Genomic DNA, 20,577 nt, shown 5'->3' on the forward strand with positions numbered 1-20,577 from the left:
GTACAGAATAATAAGGAAATTACTATTAGTCTGTCAGATCATAACAATTGAAAACTACCATGGCAAACATTAGACTTTATTCCATATATATATTTTTTTGAACAGCATTATGCAAGAACTTCACTTATGTTTGTTTAATGGGACGTACTGGACACTAGCAGGACTTCAAAGCTAGCCTGAGGTTTTACTCAAATTTTCCAATTCAGTGGAGTTTTAGTTCCCTGTACAATTTTTGATGCTGGCTGCAGCACACTCACCGTACAGAGGAGGTGACTGAGACCTGAACTGGTTGTTTCTGTAAGGAATCAGATGAATTAGGGGCAGAAATAGATGATGGTCTCTTCAATTAACTGATTCCAGCATAGGCAAAAACATGTCTGGCTCTTCGGAAGCATGAAATTAACTAAGTCATAGAATAATGGCTAAGAATGTTGGCCTGTCAAGGCTGGTATGTTAATAGAGAGCTGTTCTTGTTTTTAATACTTTGGGTATGTCATTCAGTTTTGTCACTTCCTTAGGCCCCTTTTTTTTGTTTTATGTTTTAGTTCTCCCCTGGGCTTATATTATGAAGTGATTTTCTCCACTGAGCGTGCAAGCACACTTGTTAGGATTTGATATATGTAAGCCACATATTTTATTATGGTGGATGTGTTTGTATAGGATTGTTATTGATTTTCTTGTGTTCTAGTCGATGATGAAGTGAAGCGATAATAAAGCGAATATGTGTTGGGTTTGTTTTCTTTACCTCTGCTGTGACTTGGACACACTGTTACAATTTTTTTTAGATATGGCAAGTGTAGTAGAGAAGTAATCTTTCTCTCAAGTAGAACAATATAGGATTACAGCAATAAGTAGTGTTAGCTGCTGCATTTGTGCTTTGCAGCTATGTGCCACTCCCTTATCCTTCTCATTTCAGGTTTTCCTTTGGCATTATGCAAATGTGGCTTTGGGTCTTTCTTCATAAAGGGCTTATTTCTGTTTCTGGTGAAGACGGCGCTAAAATTCATATTGGTTAAAGGAATGGTCAGATGCAAATATCTAAAATAAATACTTTACAAGTATGACATTGTTAGATTGCGTTTGTTTTTACATCCATTATTAAATGTTGCTTATATGCTTATATTTCCATAGGATCCTTGTCTCTGTGTTATTATGATAATGGTATCTTAAGCATACTTTGTTCAGTATTGTAAGCTAGTACTACCAGCCTATTAAAGGCATATTTTATTAATGCAGCAAAAATTAGAATGCCTGCAACTTAATTGTAGAGATTTTTCATGGCATTTTATACAGATACATTGTATATGTCCTGCTTGGTAGAATGGCTTGTAGAAGGCATTTGCTGGCTGTTGCTTTTCATATAGTGGTGCCATCAGAAGTGTTTTCAGTTTGGTGACTCCTTGTTTCACCTGTTCTCAAAGATCATTAACTTAGTGTGTAGTATGTATGAAACAAGTGCCTAAGTTAATATTAATCCATTGTGTAAATATGTGTATAATAGGAGCTGGAGGTAAAACTGCCACTCTCACCCAACACCACAAAGAGGATTTGTATTTACTCTCTTTGAGAGTATGCATTAAATAGTATTAATTAGCATATTTCCATTAAAACAATAATGTGCAAGTTCTGAAAAACGTTTTCAGACTTTAAATGAAAAATTGTCTAAATTCGTTTGAAAAAGGAAGAAAATTTCTCCAATAGAAAAATTGCATATTGTTGTGAAAAACAGCACCCGTGGGGGTGAGGCAAGAAGGCTGGATGTGTGTTAATTGCCTTCCTGATTTTCGGGTCAGTATCCTGAAACGCTGCCATCACAGCTCTGCTCCCTGCTGTCCAGGTGAGTCCGTACAGTGTTTGTCCAGCCACAGAACTTAATGTTCTCCTCTCCTTGCTCATTACAGTTTGGGCTTTGCACTTTTTTGCTGTTTTATTATTGTTTGCTCTATTTCTAATACTCTAAATCAACAATGGAAAAACTCACAGAAACCTCACAACTAAATCAACCTGAAAACAGAAAACCCCTCTATTTCCTAATGGAATGTAAGATTATATCTCTTCTCCCAGGGTTTGCTCAAGGTCAGCAACAACTTCTGTGAGAATGATTTATTGACTTCTCTGCCCAGAATTAAACTGTCACCAAAGGGCTTGCAGTTCCCAGACATCAGCTTGGCCTTCTCCATAAATCTGCGAGAAAGATAGCTTTAGTTATGTAGCTATTAAAATACTTATTTAGTAGTGAGTAACGAAAGGCTGGGGGGAGGAGAGAGAAAGAGGTTAACAGAAGGAAGCAGAAGATGTCTGTTCCCATAATCTCTTCTGTCCGCTTTCTGTCAGCATCTAAAGTCCTGCTGAAAACCATCTTTGGGAACCTTGGAGGCATTATGAAAAAGGGTTGAGATTACTGGGCTAAAATGCTGCAAGTTTGCTATGTAGCATCTTAGAACTAGCTTTGTGAAGGACTAATGCTGCCTTTATGCTTACCGTATTTGGTTGTTGTGGTGGTTTTTTATCTTCCTACTGTGAACCTGTTCATCAATTTAGTCCAAAATTGACAAGGAAGGTAACAGTCTTAAGAATGGAGCAGATGATGCCCTTAGTGCTCTGCTGAGAAAAAGCATCACAAAAACATTATCTGTTCAGGGCAATAGGGAATAAAAATGGAAAAGCCTCTGTTGTGAGAATGGTGTAATGTAAAAGAAATTTTAACTTCAGGTTTGCTCCTTGTTGGAAAGTAGCTGGCACACAAAGCCACTGAGCTTCATCACTTTGTTTTCTTATGGTCCTACTTGTTCTTCCAGCCAGCTGCATGGCATCCCTAGAACAAAGCTGTTCCTGTGGAAGTCAGTGCAATGCCTGCATGGACATCAAAGGCATTTCATAGATATTCTTCTTGTTGGAACCAGGCTCGTGAGGATTCAAAGCATTAAGATTCTCTTTGTATAGTATCCATTGTGTTTTTGTGGTGTGTGGCGAATTAGTGTCTTCTCACACAATAATCAGCACATTGATATGCCAGGGAGAAACAACAGTTTTGCGATATCTGGTGGATATGACCTGCTTTTTTCACGGCTTTCTGGATTTTTGTCTTGTGTCTCGATGGCCGGTGTGCTGTGTGATAGACTACAGTCCTGAAGGTCTTACTGAACTGCCATTCTCACAGCACTGAGTGAACTATACTAGGTGCAAGGTCATGGTGATTTAAATTTATTTGGCTTTGCTGCAGGGGTGGATTGTATCAGGGAATTGCTCAACACATTTGAGCCTGTCTCTTTCTTATTGATAGAGCAGCCAAGATGTAACTAGTTTTGTGGAATGACACTTGGGGACATGTTTTATAGATACAGCTTCCTTTCCTGGCTGACTTCCTGTGGTGAGCAATTGCTCTCAGAACTTAGTATTACAGAGCACTGTGGTGGTGGGGGGTTTGAAATGTAGCTCAGCCCACGTTTTGTTACATCTCATAAATGAACAAATGTTACTTTTTCAAACAGGTGCTGTTAAAAAAAAATAAATTAAAAAAAGCAAAATAATACCACTATGTTGTTCACAAAGGCCTTTAAATGATTTCTCATCTGCTGAGGAAGACTCCGGTATTGCTGCGAGTTGAACTTCAGCTTTCTGGAGATTTTGTGTTTTTCTAAGTTATAGAAATGTTGATTGCTGGAGTTTCCATGTACCACACTGACTGAAGTATTTCCCTGGGTTAGGGACTCCATTACTTTCTCACCAAATCCTATTACGTATTACATAAATCTTTAGTGAGATTTAATGCCCAAATGAATTTGACATTTATAGCAATTATTCTCAAATCAAGCAATTCTTTTAGCGTATTTAAAGTCTGTTTTCATTTTCACAGAAGGTATGCACAGGCCCTCAAATATGGATCTTCTCCAGGTCTTTACATCCAGCCAAAAAAAAGGCTGTGGAATTCAATTCTGATCAAAAGCAGAAAAGCTACGCTTTAAACCTGTGACAATTATTATTTCACTTGCTACACCTTTTCAGCTTTCTATGAATACAAATATATCTAGCTCATGGTTTTCCTGAAGCTTCCATTATTGCAGCTTCATGTTTGGTTAAGGTAGTACTCATTAATTTAGAAGAGCATGAGTTTTGTAAATGACAGAAGATGAGTTTTTAAATTTATTACAAATTTGACTTTGAAATGATGTGTCGGTGATGATTCTACAAAGTGAAGGAGTATTGGCAGCAAATGATAAGAAATGTTAAGGAAAGGGCAGAAGTGAGGAAGGGATTTTAACATACTGATATTGTACAGTGTCCTCTTTTTGATAAGCTGTAATGACAGTGGCTGTCAAAGCTGTCAGGGGACTGAAGAGCCCTTCTTGAGACATCTCTCTCTATTATTGACAGGCAAGGAAAAATATGTGCATGTGTGTATACACGCATGTGTGGAGGAGTACATATCGATCCCTTGTATTCTGGGTCAGAGGAAAAGTTAAGTAATACTCTGATTCTCAGTCATAATTGTGTTTTCATGAAGACTTCGCTATGTGCGCAGCCATTTCTTCCGCACCTCAGTTGTATTACTAGGAAGCTCATGTATTTCTAGATACTACATAGATATCTTTTGTATGTATTATGTAAATACATGCCTTATCATCTGTAGCTATTAGTCCTGAACAATGTTGAAGTATATGCTTTCTTAGAAAGGTGTGACAAGAGCCTTTGCTTTCAATATCCAACCAAAAAGACTGCAGTAGAGTGCTCCAAATCCAGATGCTTTCGGATTTCTATCCTCTTCTTAGAGTGGGTGAGTTATAGCATGGAAGTATGCTGAGTATCCTATCTTTACATTTATGGTCCAGCTCTGTGAAGTATTTCAGTATCACAAAAATTCTAAGCAAATACTCATAGTATATCATTATGTCTGGGCATACTGACTTGAACGAGGGGTGAAATTGTCAAAATCTTGAATTTTATTGATTGGGTGCGTTTGTCAGTTCCTTAATCTATCACTGCCTCGTCTTAAAGAATGTCAGTAGTTCTTTGTTCTTTCATTTTGCCAATAATATTAAACTGTTTCCTGCTGACATAACTCCATATAAATGAGAGAATTTGCAGCAGTTCAATCTTTTAGTTTTCATTAATTTTAGTGAAATGATTTTAAGGTTGTAGGCACTACATGAGCTTAATTTTCTTTTGTGCCAACTTGAGTTTTGCCAGAGTAAACTGAGTGAATCTGAGAAGCAGATAAGCAGCATATGAGGAGATATTTGTGGTATTTGTGATGGAAGTATTAGGAGTATGGAGAGAAATACTGCTCTAATTTTTAAAATAACCACAAAGAAGCAAATGCAACAAAAAAGCTACTTTATTTTCCAGTTCTGGGGTCACTGATGCAAATTATTAAGTGCTTCACAGAAAATATGTGTTAACTGCTATTCTTACAGGTTAAGAACCATATACAGGCAAAAAGGAGCAGTATGCGTGTGTTGGACAGCATTAGTATTCAGTGTCATTGGTACAAACTTCCTCTGAAGCATTCTGCTTGTTGGCTGATCAGTCATTTAATTACCATCACCTTGTGTGGGTTCACTATCTTTTTTTCCTCCTTTTTCCCCCCTAGTGATTGTGGTGACTTTTCCATTGTATTCCAAAGCCTTAGCTGTAAAACTGTTCTGAAGGAAATATAGAATCTAAAGTATAGCAGGGTTTCTGCTGGTCTGGGTTATGAAAGTAGTGTCTTTAGTTTCCAAAGTACCAAATATTTCTTTAGAAAGCTGGTTATTTTGTCTGTAATCCTGCGGAGTTCTCTCTCTTAAATCAACTCGCTATTAATTCTGCTTTTTTTATGGCCGCTGAAATTGCTTCACAGGGGGTATTTTTAAAAGGCACTTTTTTTTCTTTTTGTCTCTTAATACCTATTCCTAGTTTTCCCTGGTGCTCTAATGTTATGGTTTTGAAGAACATATGGGAATGCATGGCAAGGTCTATAGATAAGAATGTGTAACAGCTTACACTGTAGATAGTACTCATGTGATCAAAGATACCGGTTGTGTTTATGATGGTAGTTCACCATGTCTTTTGGGAAATATAATTCTTATTTTTGCACTAAAAAAATATTGAACTCTTGTAAGCCAGAAAAAAATACAAATACAGAGAATTTCAGTGATGCTCTTAGTGCAGGAGAGTCTCTTAACAGTTGTTCAATACACCAATTTTATATATCTTTTCCTATTAACAACAAGTTTTCATTCTGCTCCTTCTCTACAAGGTAAGACTGGGCTGGCAATGCAAGGATTGCTGCTGCTTATTCTATAGCACTGCCAGCTATCTGCTGGCTGCTGAACAGGAACAGCTGCTGTAAAGCGAGGGTTTTCATATTCCTGCTGCTGCTGCTTAACAGTACAGCATGCAACAGTAGAACTTAAAGAAATGTTAAGGACCTCTCCACTTAGGCTTCCTTCCTATGCTTACGTGACCTGTGTGCATAGATGAAGATGTCTACAGAAAGCATGCAAACAGTTCTGAGCCTTGTTGACTGTTAAGAATGGGAGGTGTGTCTTAAGGGTGTGGTTGATATGTTGCCACCTAGTTCAGAATGTCATTCAGTTCCAAATCTATAGCCCAAGGGGCTTGGCTGAAGTGTCAATTTTACCTTATTGGCAGCTGTATGTATCTGATGAAACCTCTCAGTATGAATGTTTCTTGGTACTGTAGAGACTGGTGGAACAGAAGGCTTTTGTTTGTGCATTCTGGCTTTGCTACTGTTGTTGATGTAAGTCCTGGAAAAAAAAATAAATAAATAAGGAATACGTACCCCTCTAGTCTTTCAAATGTGAAGGTCTAGAAAGATTTCTTGCATACAGGGATTTAAAACTGTCCTGATATATGTGGATAATTTTGAAAGGCTGGAGGGTCATAAGAGAGGTACAGCAAGAAACAGGCTGTTAAAGCTGAAAATGTAAGGTGGAAATGGTGCTAGATGAATTAGGAACATGTACTGGAGATGAGTCAAAAGGAGTCATAGCCTCTCTCTGCAGAATTCACTAAAGGACATGTTGGTTTGGTTCAGGAATTTTGGCTTGTTTGGGGATGTGGTGAATATCTCAACTTCAAGTTTATTTGAAGCACAAACACACAGCATAGCTCTTGAGAGATGATATCATAAGAGTAAGTTCTAGAAGATAAGTGAATGGCTTTTAACCGTGACATTTTGTTGTCCTTTCTGCCAGAAACCTGTTGGCATTTATTCTGTGAGATGTAATAACTGAGCTGACACGTGGAAGCTTCATCCTTAGACTTGTGAAGTCAATGGCCCAGCTCTCAGGCAGGGGCACCAACATTGTAGGATCAAGGCCTGGGATGGCCCTGATGAAATTCCCTGTTGTCTTGACAACTTCTGCTACAGGGCAGATTGTGGGCTTTCTGAACCTAGTTCCTAACAATAAAAGAAGCAGGTCTGTCTGCTTTGTATTCAGTTTGTTATTATTGAAATCAATATTGCAGGCTTCTAGTTTGGAAAAGTAACAGTTTGGTTCCTTTTAATAATAGAAAACACTTACTTGAATCCCTTGGTTAGACTTGAAACATTTCCTTCTGTCTCCACTCTTCTACTTGTTTTGCTGTCGCAGTGGGCACCAGGCTAAAGATAAAGAAGCCATGGGAAGTAAGTTATTGAGAAGTCATCCTGCAGTGGGTGAGGGAATTAAAATGTGAGGAAAAAATAATGCTGCTCCAGTATGTCGTAAATTGTTGAAGTAACAGGATTTATTGGGTTGAACATATCTACCTTGATATTTGTGTACCTTAATATGCATTGAGGAAGATGAGTAAGTATTCATGTATTCCTGTATTTTGTTCATTAACTTACTACAGCTTTATGTGCATTTGTTGTAACACTGGTTGTGGTGTTTTTATCTGGAATACAGAAGGAAAATTGGCAAGCACGAATACTCAGAGGGTGTGTTCTTCCAAGGCAGCTACTGCAGCCATTGCAGAGTGAGAAGCAAGAGTTTGCTGCCTCTTTTGCAGTCTATGACATAATTTGTGAAAGAAACAGGATTTTCTTATTCCCTATCTGACAGATAGGCCAGATGAATGAGATAAATAATAGCCCATTGTTTCCTGCCCTTTGAATGACGTTTCTCTATTGTCTTCAATGCAGTGAACTCAACACAGTGGGCTTTGTTGAAACAAAAGCACTTGTGCCCCATGTCACTGAGAGAGTTACAGTGGAAATGTTAATTTGATAGCACTGCTGGTGTCTAAGATGGAGCTAGTGGGCTGGATCCAAGATCCTTGATATCTTGGTTTTCCGTCCTGGATGAACAGCCTGTTTCACAGGAACATCAATTTTTGTGCCTTGTCATTTCACCAATTGCATCATGCAGGCAGATTTCAGATGCCTTAAGAGTAACCATAGCAACTGCAGAGCATTTAAATAAACTTAAAGAAAAGGAATTCCCTCCTTTGTAAAACCCTTCACTCAAACAGTGCAGCAAGATCCAGATTCCCCTTTGCTCTAAACAGGCATTTCCCCCACTAGGTTTCGGTGGGGTTATATGGACTGTACGGTATGGTCTGGTTCTGAAAGAGTCTGCAGATCAAATCAGCAGTGGGTGTATCTTTCTCTGGAGGACAGAGCTGTGACTGCACGCACAAGGGGAGATTTGTGTCCCTGTGTGTGCCTGCCCATCTGCTCCACCAAACACGCTTGTGTTCTCATTCTAGTCAGCTCCTGAAAAAGTCGCATTTGCTACCTGATGTGGAATTACTACTGTTCTTTTGTTTTTATTGGTAGAGCAATGTCAAAGCCTCAGTTTTTACATTGACAGGGTTTCTGCAGTGAATTTAGGATGAATTGTGCATCTAATCTCAAATGCACTGAACGTAAATTTTAATGCAATTGAGTAGGCCCTGTTCCAAATGCAACATGATACACTTGGCTATTGTTTAATGTCACAGTGTCACCCATGTGAGAATGCTTGGAATAAACTGGGTTGAGTCTTTTTGTTTTGACAAATGAGAAATTCCAAATTTCCTTTTCAATCCTAACGTAAGCTTAGCCTTACTTTCACCTCTGAAGTTTTGTGTGTTCTCTTTACATTGTAAACTGAAAATTAGGCGCTCTACTGTTATGAAGACCTGTTATGTTTTACTGGGATGATTTCTTCAGCCAACACATGTTGGTTCACTGAATAATTCTCCCAGAATAATGCTTATGTTGATTTCTGTGAAACAGGGTGCTGGCGATTCTGACATGTACTTTTTCTTGCATATTTTTCTGTGGTGCTCTCTTCATCTTTACTCTGAGTTTATTAAGCAACACTTAATGTGAATCAATCATTTAGTTGTTAAATATCCTAAGAAATGCAAGATCTTGGATGCAATTGCAGTAGGGAGTTTCTGCTTGCTAAGCTGAATGTCCTAATGAAGCAGCTATGTACTGACTGGAGATTTTAGGGTCTTAATTGTTAATAAATGTGCAGAAATCCCTTAATTGTTTTATATGGCATATCAGTGAGAAGTAGAAACCAGACTAACTTCTCAGTCTATTTATAGATTTAATAATTAAGAACAGGAATAATCTTAAAACATCTTTCATTCAAGGCCACTATTTTAAATTGTGATGATTAGTTATTATAGTTTGTATTACATAGTACTGCTCAGGAGAGGATTGAGGTCAGCAATGCTATGAGTAATAAAACAGGCAGATGTTATCTACCCCTGTTCTCTAGTAATAAGAGTGATATACCTCGTAATCTTGCTGCTTTTAATAATTATTTTGGTAAGGTTTACAGTAACAGATATAAAAAAAACACAACAAAAAAAGCATCTCGGAGCATAAATTCAAAAGCCATTCTGAACTGAGTGTGCAAACAATTGCTTTTCACTTGGTCTACTTAGATGTCTCCACTTAATGAAGAATTGGTCTGTGGTGTCCCAAACGCTTCGTATGTGCTACTATCATTGCTCATTCATAACCAACTGAACACCTGATAAGGAAAATATTGCTTGAAGGACTGTGGGCTCAAAATTTCTTTTGGGATGATTCTTGTTATGCCTTACCCGTGCCTAAAACTGCCTTAGAAGCACTTCTGTTGGAAGTGGACAAGAATTGTGGTGGGACAACTAGATCTGTTTTAATTGTAGATTAGTTTTGAAAGTGCATTTTAGTTCCCAATGCATAGCATGTTACTTATGCTTCTAAACCTGGAATAAATTCTCGTTGATTGTACATACAGTGCAAGAAGACTTACCAAGTGCATATGTTTTATGTTTGAGGGAGAATAACTGCTTTTTCAGAGACAAATGCTGTATTCTCGATAGGTACAGGACATTTGGGAGAGTTTCACTTGGCATTTGTGTGATGGAACTCTGGATGTTGCTGAGATTTAAGTTTTTAAGAAACATTTTTGAACTAGATTTGCCAGCCTAAGTTGTTTTGGATACTGGGTTCAGTGTATCTTGTTCTCTATGTGGAAACGGTGCTGTTCTGTTTCATCTCAACATCTTATTCCTTAAGTGTGTCACGGAAGTTATGGATATATGTATCTGTTCAATAAGGAAGGAGAGTGTTTGGTGTAATCCAGCAGGTACACAGACACTGGGAAAGAAAATGAGGATATTGATGGGGGAAGACCAGGCAGAGACTTGGAGTAGGTCCTCTGGACCCAGAGTGGAACAAGGACAACCAGCCCAGTTTCCCAGCCTTATGGGGTCATTTGACAGGGGAGCTTGAGTAGAAGCAAGCATTTAGATGTAGCTCAATCTTTCTCCACCTATCTGCTTGCTTTAACGTGTGGCAACGTGCTGACTATAATCTATATTGAAGATATTGCCAACCATTCCCCATAGGAGCAGACATGGGTGTCACAGCTGAAAGATTCTGACCTCTTTGGGAGAATTGGCAGCAGGGAAATGGCAGACTTAAGGCAAGTAGATGTGCGGTGAGAAAATTCTTCATTAAAGCATGAGTCTTTATCTAAATTTTGTTGACCTTCTCACAGAAGATTTGATAGCAAACTCAGAGAAGAGGCTTGTATAAAATTGACTTTTATTTTTGCAAGTAAATCAGATCATGGAATCTGTGTGTATCTATTGATCTAGGCCCCTTCCTCAAGCATGTTCATCCCTCCAGGGTTTCTTCCCTATTAAAGTAAGTTTTCTTCCATGGATTCATGGAGCTCCTTTCTTTATGTATATTAAAAAAATAATAATAAAATCATAGGCTGAGGGATGAGGAATATGTATGAACCACTTACATGCAGTCACATTTATGTTGGACTGAGGAATAATCCACAAGCTTTCTTTTGCATATATTGTATATTTCAAATTAACCAGACATCAGAAGAACTACATTTAGGTAGGGAATGGTTTCCAGGGGAGATGCTCTCTGATTAAGCAATATAATATGACAGTAAATATGCTTTTTTAATAGAACGTTATATTCACTTATGCATGTGTACATGTATCTCCCCTCAAAATCCTTTCTTATTTCCAGACCAGTAGTTTTATCTGATCAATTCTTACTCAAATGTTGCAGGTCAGGTAAGGTATATTGTCCATGTCACTCTCCGGAAATTAAATCTGGACTCACTGCATCTGTGACATATCTGCAGAACCCTCTGAATAATTCTGCTTCTTTCCAGTGTAATTGAAAGAAGCATTTTACTACCATTGGGATTTTTTTAAGCTCCTGGGGGACCGAGGTAGCAATTTTCAATGAAGGGCAATGGCAATAGGGTGCTTAGTTTTAGTAAACTGATTTAAGAGACTTACCCAGTGTGAATATTAACATTTGGGTAGGAAGTAAGTGTTGGAGTTTTGATCTCTGGTAGAAGTGATTTGATTCAAAGATTGCAGGAGAGAGGGGAAAAAAAAGAATAATGTACCTGGCTAGTTAAAAAAATAAAAAAGGTAAAGACTTCAGTAGGACTGTGTTGGTTATATACCCTTAATAATCAGGAGTACTAAGCTGAGTTTTAAGAATGAAGTATGTCCTCCTGCAGATACCCTTCAGAAACAGAGGAAGTTCAGGAGGGGGAAAATATAAAGTGAGAATAAAAAGAATACATTTGTTTTATTTATTCGGGTATTAGAATTGCCTTCTGTGCAATATTTTACAATATTTAAGTGTTTTAGTGCAACTTCTGTGGAGGTCTCAAAGACTGGTCTCTACTTTTAGGGTTTTGCGTAAGAGCTTTGGAGGTTTTTTGTTTTTAACATGAAATGCAGTATTACAGTTCAACACACGTATTTCTCACCTCTGTTTAAATGGCTTTCTGTAGGCCAGTTGTTTTTGATGCTGTGCTGTCGATTTTAGAAGGATTTGTATTTACCTTGGTTTGCCTCATGATTAGTATTCTCTTTGTTTTCTCTTTGTGGTTTTTCAGGAACTAGCACTGTGTGTTTGGGATTTCCAACCCAGGATGTCTTTGGACATGACAAAACAACCAGCAATGGCTGTGTATTGTGACCACTGTGGGAAGTACAAGAATTATTTATGGAAGTCCCGACTTATCAACAGCAGACTAATTAACATAGCCATGTGATTTTTATTACATACTTTTATTTTTCGAGGGTTTTTTCCTGGCCTGTCTGTTAGCTTCTTGCCAACTAGTTTCAAATTATTGATGTTTACTTTGAAGGTTTATTAGAACTTGTTGTCATTTTGTTTTTATATTCTTCCTGTATATGCCTTATATTTGTGCGTTATGCCACTGAATTGTTGGGTGCTCATCAACAAAAACAAGACAAATTCATGTTCACCAATTACGTTCAGTAAAAATGTGTTTGCAAAAAAGTGAGGGGGCAAAATAGGATTCCTTGTCTGATTCAGGCATGCCTAACAAAACAAATCATATCCTAGATTTGCAATGTCAAATCACGGGAAACAATAATAATGGTAAATACCAGTGATTAGGTAATAAGCTCATAAAAAATTACAGTATGCAAACAAGCAATGTGAACTTCATGAAATGTCTTAGATTTTGAGCTATTCACACAGGTCAGTGTACAAGAGGGGAGTGCTGCTGCGTGCATGGTGGATTAGAAGGCTTAAAGAGGCTCTGCTCTCTCTGGAGGTCTGTTATCTCATGCAGGCAGCTCTCTGCATACCTGCATGAAATTCATCTGCCGTAATGGTGCAATCTTAATGAAAATGTGCTAGTGGAGCACAAGAGAAGCATTGACTTTACAGTTGCATGGCCTAAAACAAAACAGAAAATGGGGATCAAGGATTAAGCAAGGGGAGTGGGGATGGATGTGCCCTTCCCTTGGCAGCCTGCCTGTGTAATGGTCAAAATCATGATAATCTCTGGTGTTCTGCATATTGTCTCATTACAGTACATCTACACAACTGTAGGGGCAGCAGTGGGGAGTCCTGCATTGCTTCTGTCCTGTAAGTAAATAGTGAGTTTGAGCTGGTAATGTTTTCAGTCTGTTTCTCTATATTTATTTTCCTACAGCATTAAATGACTCTGAAATAAACCTATTTTGACTTCCTCAAGCTGTGAGCACTGAACAGGTTAAAAAGGGAAACAAGCTAAAAGCTCTGTTTCCTTTGCCTGAAAATCCACTGATGCAGGATGAAATTAAAGGCTATAAATAGCTCCTGTCCCTTCAGCTTCATCATGCAAGCTTTGGCTGTGTGTGAGGATTAGAAGAAGACAGAATGGATTTCTGTGTGGCGTCAACAAGAGTCAAGGATTATGCCCACTGTGCACATTGTATTGTTCATTTCTCATGGGCCCTTGCATGGAAATTAAATCCCTTCTGATGCTCGAGGTGCAGGGAGCAGTCTGCTTTGAGCAAGACATGTGCATTGCAAAGCAATTTTACAAGGTAGCACTTAGCTTCCCATAGGTCTGCAGCATCATGCCCTGGCTTCACTTTTGCACAGGCAGATGACCAGCGTGGATCACAGCAGCAGGGGTTGAGGCTTTCTGAACTTGGAGCTGGTAACAGCAAAGTTCATTTTTGCAGAGCATGTTTTGAAAATGATGTGGGTGTTTGTTCCTTGTGCTGTCACTCCTTTACTCCGTTCACCTCTCTCCTGCAAATCCTGTGTCTCAGGAGCACTGCGTTGTAGTGACTGACTGGTATCTCACAATGCAAGGTTTTCCACAGTGTTAATTGCAAATAGACTTTTTGTTATGTGTAAAGCTCCAGAAGATAGGATTCTATTTCTTTCCTTAAAATAACAATCAAGGTTGTCATGACCTTAGCACAGTGAAAATTTATTGTATCTTTCCCCTCTCTCTTCCATTAGGGTTTCCCCCCCTCTGCACTGTGGCATCGTGTGCGTAATTGGAAAACAATCATTTCAAGGATCAGGATTATTTCTTGTTCATAATTAAAAATAGATGTTGAAGCATTCTCAACAGCATTTGTCTAAAAGATGGATAATAAAATATATATAATATATAATATATATTTATATATAATATATAAATAAATATAATAATATATATATAATAAAATATATATGGACAAATAAATAGGTACCTCCTATAACTGTTTAGTTTAAGAAATTTTTTCTTCAGGCTTTACTCCTGTAAGATACAGAATTCCTCTTGCTTTGCAACTCCTATGGGGTTAGGTGAGGTTTGATAGCACAAAGCACCTTGCAAAATTAGATCCACAGCTGCGTATGTATTTAGAGCTGTATAATTACCAGTACTATTAATATATCTGCATTATATACAATAATTTCAGTGGAAAGAAGGGCAAGAGAGGAGTAATTGTGGACTGCTATCTTGTTACTGCATGAATAACAGCTGATGTCTGCTCTGGACACTTAAATAAGAAAAACATGGGAATAATTGCAGATTTTCAGTATCAGAAGTGTACCTTGGAACTGCTAGGACTACAACTTCCTTGTGGAAACTCCTAAAGTCTGCCACTGAAATGCCTGCTAGTCAGCATCATGTAGGGCAGCACCAGAACTACTCCTGATCCCAAAACAGGGTTGTTCAGGCAGCTGCTCAATGCTTTTTATAGGCACATTTATTGGAGTCTTCCATTTATAAGTGCTTATCAATAATTGCTCTTAAAGTGTTATAATAAAGAGGCCATGGGAACACAAGAAGTGCAGAAATGAGCATGTATTTCTTTAGAGCTGGGTGAGCTACTGTCTGGAGTTCTCTCTGCCTTACATTATCAATGGGAGAAGTTAGTCTGCTGCTTTATTCATGCGTTCCCATTTAATGTCATCAAGCAGCATTAGAACAAAGAATATTGGTTTGGGTTCCCTTGTCACTGTAAAAAGGTTAGGCAACTGGTCCAGCCATTCCTCTCAGTCTGCCTGCGTTCCCTTGCCTGTTGTCCATGAACATGGAAGTTTAGGAGGCCCTGATGCAGTATCTTATTGTAAAGCACAGTGATTGGAAGGGTAGTGGGAGTGGTTGTGGTCTGCAGTAGGCAGTGTTCCCAGGCTTGAATTAGCTGCCACTGCTGCTTGGGCTCTGGTTAACAGCTCTAGTGCTTCAAGCAGCCAGCCACTTCTCTCACTGAGACACTGCTCTGAGAGACTTCTGTGCAGATTTGACTCTTGTCTGGCTCGGTGAAGGATGTCCATATATATGTATGTGTGTGTATACATATACTATATATATATGTAGGAAGTTAAACAGGCCAGCTAGATAAGGAGTCTTTGCTTGTTCCAAACTTGCTTGCAGTTCATACTTTGGAAGCTCTAATTGTTAGACCCTTGTAAATATTTTAGGTTTAGTTTCTTTATTTATTACTCTTCTCCTTTGGAGGGCTGTAACTCTGTACTCCGTGGCAAAGGAAAATTTCTTTTTCTCCAAAAGTTAATCTAAACATCCTAATGGTGTCATACTGTGTACTCACCGCAATAGGAAAAACAACATGTTGCTTATTTATTGGCTAGATAATTTTTAGTATACTTCTCTATTTTGTGTATATTAACATATAATTTTTAAAATGAAGACCAATAGTTTTATTGACTATATTTTCAAGTGCAGATAGAGAGAGAAAGGTAGGAATACAGGGATGATTTACTCCATGAGTGCTGAATCCTACCAGTTTCATCTCTTCATATACTGCAATGCTGTAATCTGGGAGTCATAATGAAGTAGTAAGTGCTCTAGCTAGAGGTATGTAAGAATATCAATTAAACATACACTTGAGAACACAAATTGGGAACATAAAGTTGGTTTAGTAGTTGTTGCGAAGTATTAATATTTTCTCTGCTGCCTTTACTTCTTTTCTGTTTTTCTCTTCCGTGCTGCATCCCCTCACTTCTTTGATTGTATTGACTGTTAAAGGAGCATGTAAACAGAAGAGGGAGCAGCAGTTTATGAGGATGGACAGTGATACGACAAGGAAGAATGGTTTTAAACTGAGACGGGGAGGCTTAGGTTAGATATTAGGAAGAAGATTTTTCACCCAGGGGGTGGTGACAAACTGGAACAGGTTGTCCAAGGAGGTTGTGGATGCCCCATCCCTGCAGGCATTCAAGGCCAGGCTGGATGTGGCTTTGGGCAGTCTGGTCTGGTGTTTGGCGACCCTGCACATAGTAGGGGGGCTGGAACTAGATGATCATTGTGGTCCTTTTCATCCTAGGCCATTCTATGATTATATTAGAACTGCAGTTACCCAGAAAGACCTCTCAAGGACTTGCTGTTTTAAGGCCAATTCTGCCCCTTATGCAAGAGCTGTCTAAGCCCATTCCTCAGCTAACGTATATCTTTACCACCCTGTTGTTTTCAGTGAGTAAGAACAGGCTCAAATCCTTCAAATTGTTTTACTACTGGAAGATAAAGCTGTGCTTTTGAGTGTGACCGCTCTACATGGTGGGGGGGGGGGGGGGGGGGGGGGGGGGTGAGCCCAGAACTCTGTGTATTGTACTATTCTGCGTATCTCTGATGTAAGGATGTGTTCCTGAGCAGACAGATGGCATCGCCCACCAGGGGATTATCAAGTTCTCCTCTGTGGAAGTAAAAATCTTACGTTCAGCACTTTCTGAGAGGAGGAAGGAAATAGTACAGCCAAACTCCTGAAGAGGCTACCCAGATACTGTCTTGCTGTTTTTGACGCTACCCTTGATGCACAAATAGTGCAAGAAGGCATCATTTCTCCTCAGTGAGACCTTAAAATATGTAGGATGTGGACAAAGTAGTCAGAACCATTGCTGTTCCTAGATATCCATCCAGTCAGGGGAGCAGATGGAAAGTCACAAGCCACAGGTCAAAGTAGGAAGCATGGACCAGTGCCTATAGCTCAATTTCTGTGCCAAAACTACAGTGGAGATTTAGTAAGAGTAAGGATCCCTGTAGACAAAGCCACCAAATAATGCTTAGTGTATTATTCTAATACAGGAAAAGATGTAAAATACCTTGACTTAAAGTATAATATAAAGCTTGTCATCTGAAAAGTCTTGTTTGTTTTTTGAAGAGAAAATATTTATCTGGTGGCTGTAGAAATTTGACAGCTGCCTGGCTGGTTTTTTGTTGTTTTTTTTTTAGCATCAGCAATCAAGATGCACTTGTGACTTGTCAGGTCCTCCTGGTCACGCAGTGCAGCAGACTGTGCATCTCTCATGCTGGTGAATTGAAAATGAGAACAAAGAGAGCCATGCTGTTGCTTGCTTGTAGTGTTACTAGCTGTGTAAAGAGATGGTAGGCTGGATGGGTAGGACAAAGGCTGCAAGGAGGTGACAGACTAAAGACACAATTTAGGGCTGTAGAAATACACAAACTACCTCAGTGTTGTGCTGTTGCTGGTGTTAGATATCTTTGTAGGCTAGTTATGTTTTGACGTGTTAATTAAAGTGTAGGGGGAGGAATCCAGTGTGTATTAACTGACAGGCTTTGCTATACCAGAAGGTTGTGTGGAAGAAAAGAAGGCTGAGAGATGAAAGATAGAAAAAAGGCAGAGGCTTGTCAAGGAGGAATGGGTTAACTTTTGCTGGGTGTCAAGTGTTTGTGGAACAGTAGTTATCTCATTGCTTGAGTAAGTTATCAATGAGGAAGAAATACATAGTTCCAGAGAGACTGAGGGTAGAGCTGGAGGGGGGAAAAGATGGAAAGATACTCCTTCAGAAGGCAGCTGTAATCATAAGTGAAGCCAGTGCTTCCATACAGCACTGGCCACTGTGTTTATAGTTTGAAGCAGGGTTCTAGAAGTGGTAATCAAGAGCTTGAGCATGGCATCAGTGTGCTACATGATCATTGCTTGAGCACTGTCAATTAACAGGGCAAAAGAGAACATTCAGTGTGAGGAGCAGATTGAAAGAGCCCAATGAAAGTATGAAATAGCCTTTCCCACAGGATTATTTTCTAAATGCAGCATAACCCAAATCTCTGTCCACCTTCTTATACCAGACTGGAGTATGTAAATCTGTAGCTGGTAGGTCCCAGTAAGAAAACAAGGAGGCAAGGTAGTGCTAGAATGGGACTGAATTAGATCATATAATGTGGCTCTTAATTATCATAATATTATTGACAGGAGTGTGGAACAATTTCCAGTAAAGTATACAAATAATAAAATCCATCAGCCATGTTCCAGAAAATGGGCTACAATCAGAACTTCAGTTTTTAGACTAGTGGAAACATGGGAATTTTCCTAAAAGCAATGGAATATGCAGGGTAGCACCGAGTATTGCAGTCTAGATAACCAACTTGTAGGTGAATGACTTACTTCTTCAAATGTAGTCACATTTGAAGTTACTTGGCAGGAGTTAAAGCATAATTCTTTCTATGTTCTTTCAAAGGAAAGCCTATTTTTTCTTTTTTTTTTTTTTTTCAGGCTTAGATAAAAACTCTTTAAGAATATAAACTCATTTATTTACTCATTATTTATGGTGTTTTTTGTAAGCTTTGAAGTGGGAAGCAGATAGTGAGGAGGGACATCCATCAATGTTGTGGAGAATGTCTTCTGCTGTGACTCCTTAAATCAGTCATTCATAATGCATACCTGTATTTCTGAGAGCTGCAGTGTCCTACTGTAAGACTGTTTTCCCTCTGTCTGGTGAAGGGAGACATTAAGCTGGAATGAGAAGTCTCTTAGCTCCCATTAGAGATGTACTTTATTTTCTATGCTGGCTTTTTAAGGAGCTGTATCTTTTCATCTCAGAAGAGAAGGTGGTCAGCACTTGCTAAGTGAGCATACCAGAGTGCTTTTCTAAATCAAGACAAAACCCATGCACAGCTTTTTTATTCACACAGAGCATCTAAATTACCTCATGGAATACCCATTAAGGCTAAGTTCTTCCTAAACATGTAGACAATGTCTAACCTGGTTCTCTTCCTTGGTGAATAATTTATACCTCCCTCTTACTCCTGCTGTACACCGTGTCACGGGATAAAAACATACCATGAAACCAAATTGCATTGGATTCCTTCATTTGTGGAAATTAACCCTAGTGCAGGATTCTGGTTCTGGATTCTCTGTGAAGAGATATCTCCAAGCTTGCTTTTCCTTTCCTTATCCATCATTCCTTTTGCTTCTTAAGTCTATTCACTGGAAGGAGCTGACATATGTGTTTCATGCCCAGACTTTGCTGCATGATAAAAAGCAGGTGAGGACTGCACCAGTAGGCAGGATGTGGGGCACCCTGGTTGTCAGTAGGTACATTCTGTGATTTTATTTCCCTTATTTACCAAATCTGAGATCAATGAAGACATTTAAAATCTCTTCTATGAAAAACAGTGAGATACAGCTGCCTGAGTACCTCATCCGTCATCTTGGGGAAAAATAAGGAGTAAATAATACCTCTTGTTTATTATGATAAGTATACTGTAGATTGCAAGGCACACTATTACCCTAGCAATGGCAGCGAGTAGTTCATATTTATTAGAACAGCAGCAGATCAATATCGTCCCCTATTACTTGTATCAGCCAACCACTACCTCAGTTCATAAGGAACTGGAACAATGGACTGTCACAGGACAAGTTAATAGATTGTTGACCTGCTGTACTGTGACCTTCTACATTATTAAAAACACAGTATTTCCTATATCTGTGGGCTTTGCTTTTTGGGTACAGAACACAGCTGACCTTCACGTTAAAGAACTTAATACATATTTTCAGAAAGCGTTTTTAGAAACAACATAGTAGATTTTCATGTTCTGTTTCACTTCTTCAAACAGTGCATGTCTGTGTACGGTGTTGTGTTCTTTTTCCTTTGATTTTATTTATTTCAAATGGCGCATTTACTGCTTAGTTCTGGTGTACCTGGAGATGGGGTCCCACCCACCTTGATTTTATGAGTCCATAGAGTTACGTAATTTAACAAGAGATGGTAGGTAGAATTTTCTGGCAAGAATATCAGGTTAGGAGGTTATTATTATTTTTAAACATCTAAATTTCTTCTGCCTAGCTACTGAAACACCATGCCTTTTTCCCTGTGTCTTCAGCAGTTTTGTAGTGTTGCCCTATTTTAGTAAGTACCCATCACATTTCACCAAGATGCTTTTCTTCCTGGATAGAAGAAAGTTTTAATAGCTTTCAAAAGGTACTTGGAGAATCAGTTAGATAAACCCCATACAAAGATGTGATTTGTTTCTGCAGTGGTTTGTTTCGCTACTTTTTCAAATTAGGAAATTTGTCTTGTTTCCAAGAAGAGGTGCCATGTATGACTTG

At 38.7% G+C, this 20,577-nt stretch overlaps 1 protein-coding gene across 8 annotated transcripts in view; it reads left to right on the forward strand.

The window, feature by feature from the left end:
- Nucleotides 1-20,577, forward strand: part of BRSK2 (BR serine/threonine kinase 2) — a 288,040-nt gene that overhangs the window by 54,995 nt on the left and 212,468 nt on the right. The gene's annotated exons all lie outside the window — the stretch shown is intronic.

Source organism: Coturnix japonica, chromosome 5, assembly GCF_001577835.2.
Source record: "Coturnix japonica isolate 7356 chromosome 5, Coturnix japonica 2.1, whole genome shotgun sequence".
In the NCBI taxonomy this organism is placed as follows: Eukaryota; Metazoa; Chordata; class Aves; order Galliformes; family Phasianidae; genus Coturnix; species Coturnix japonica.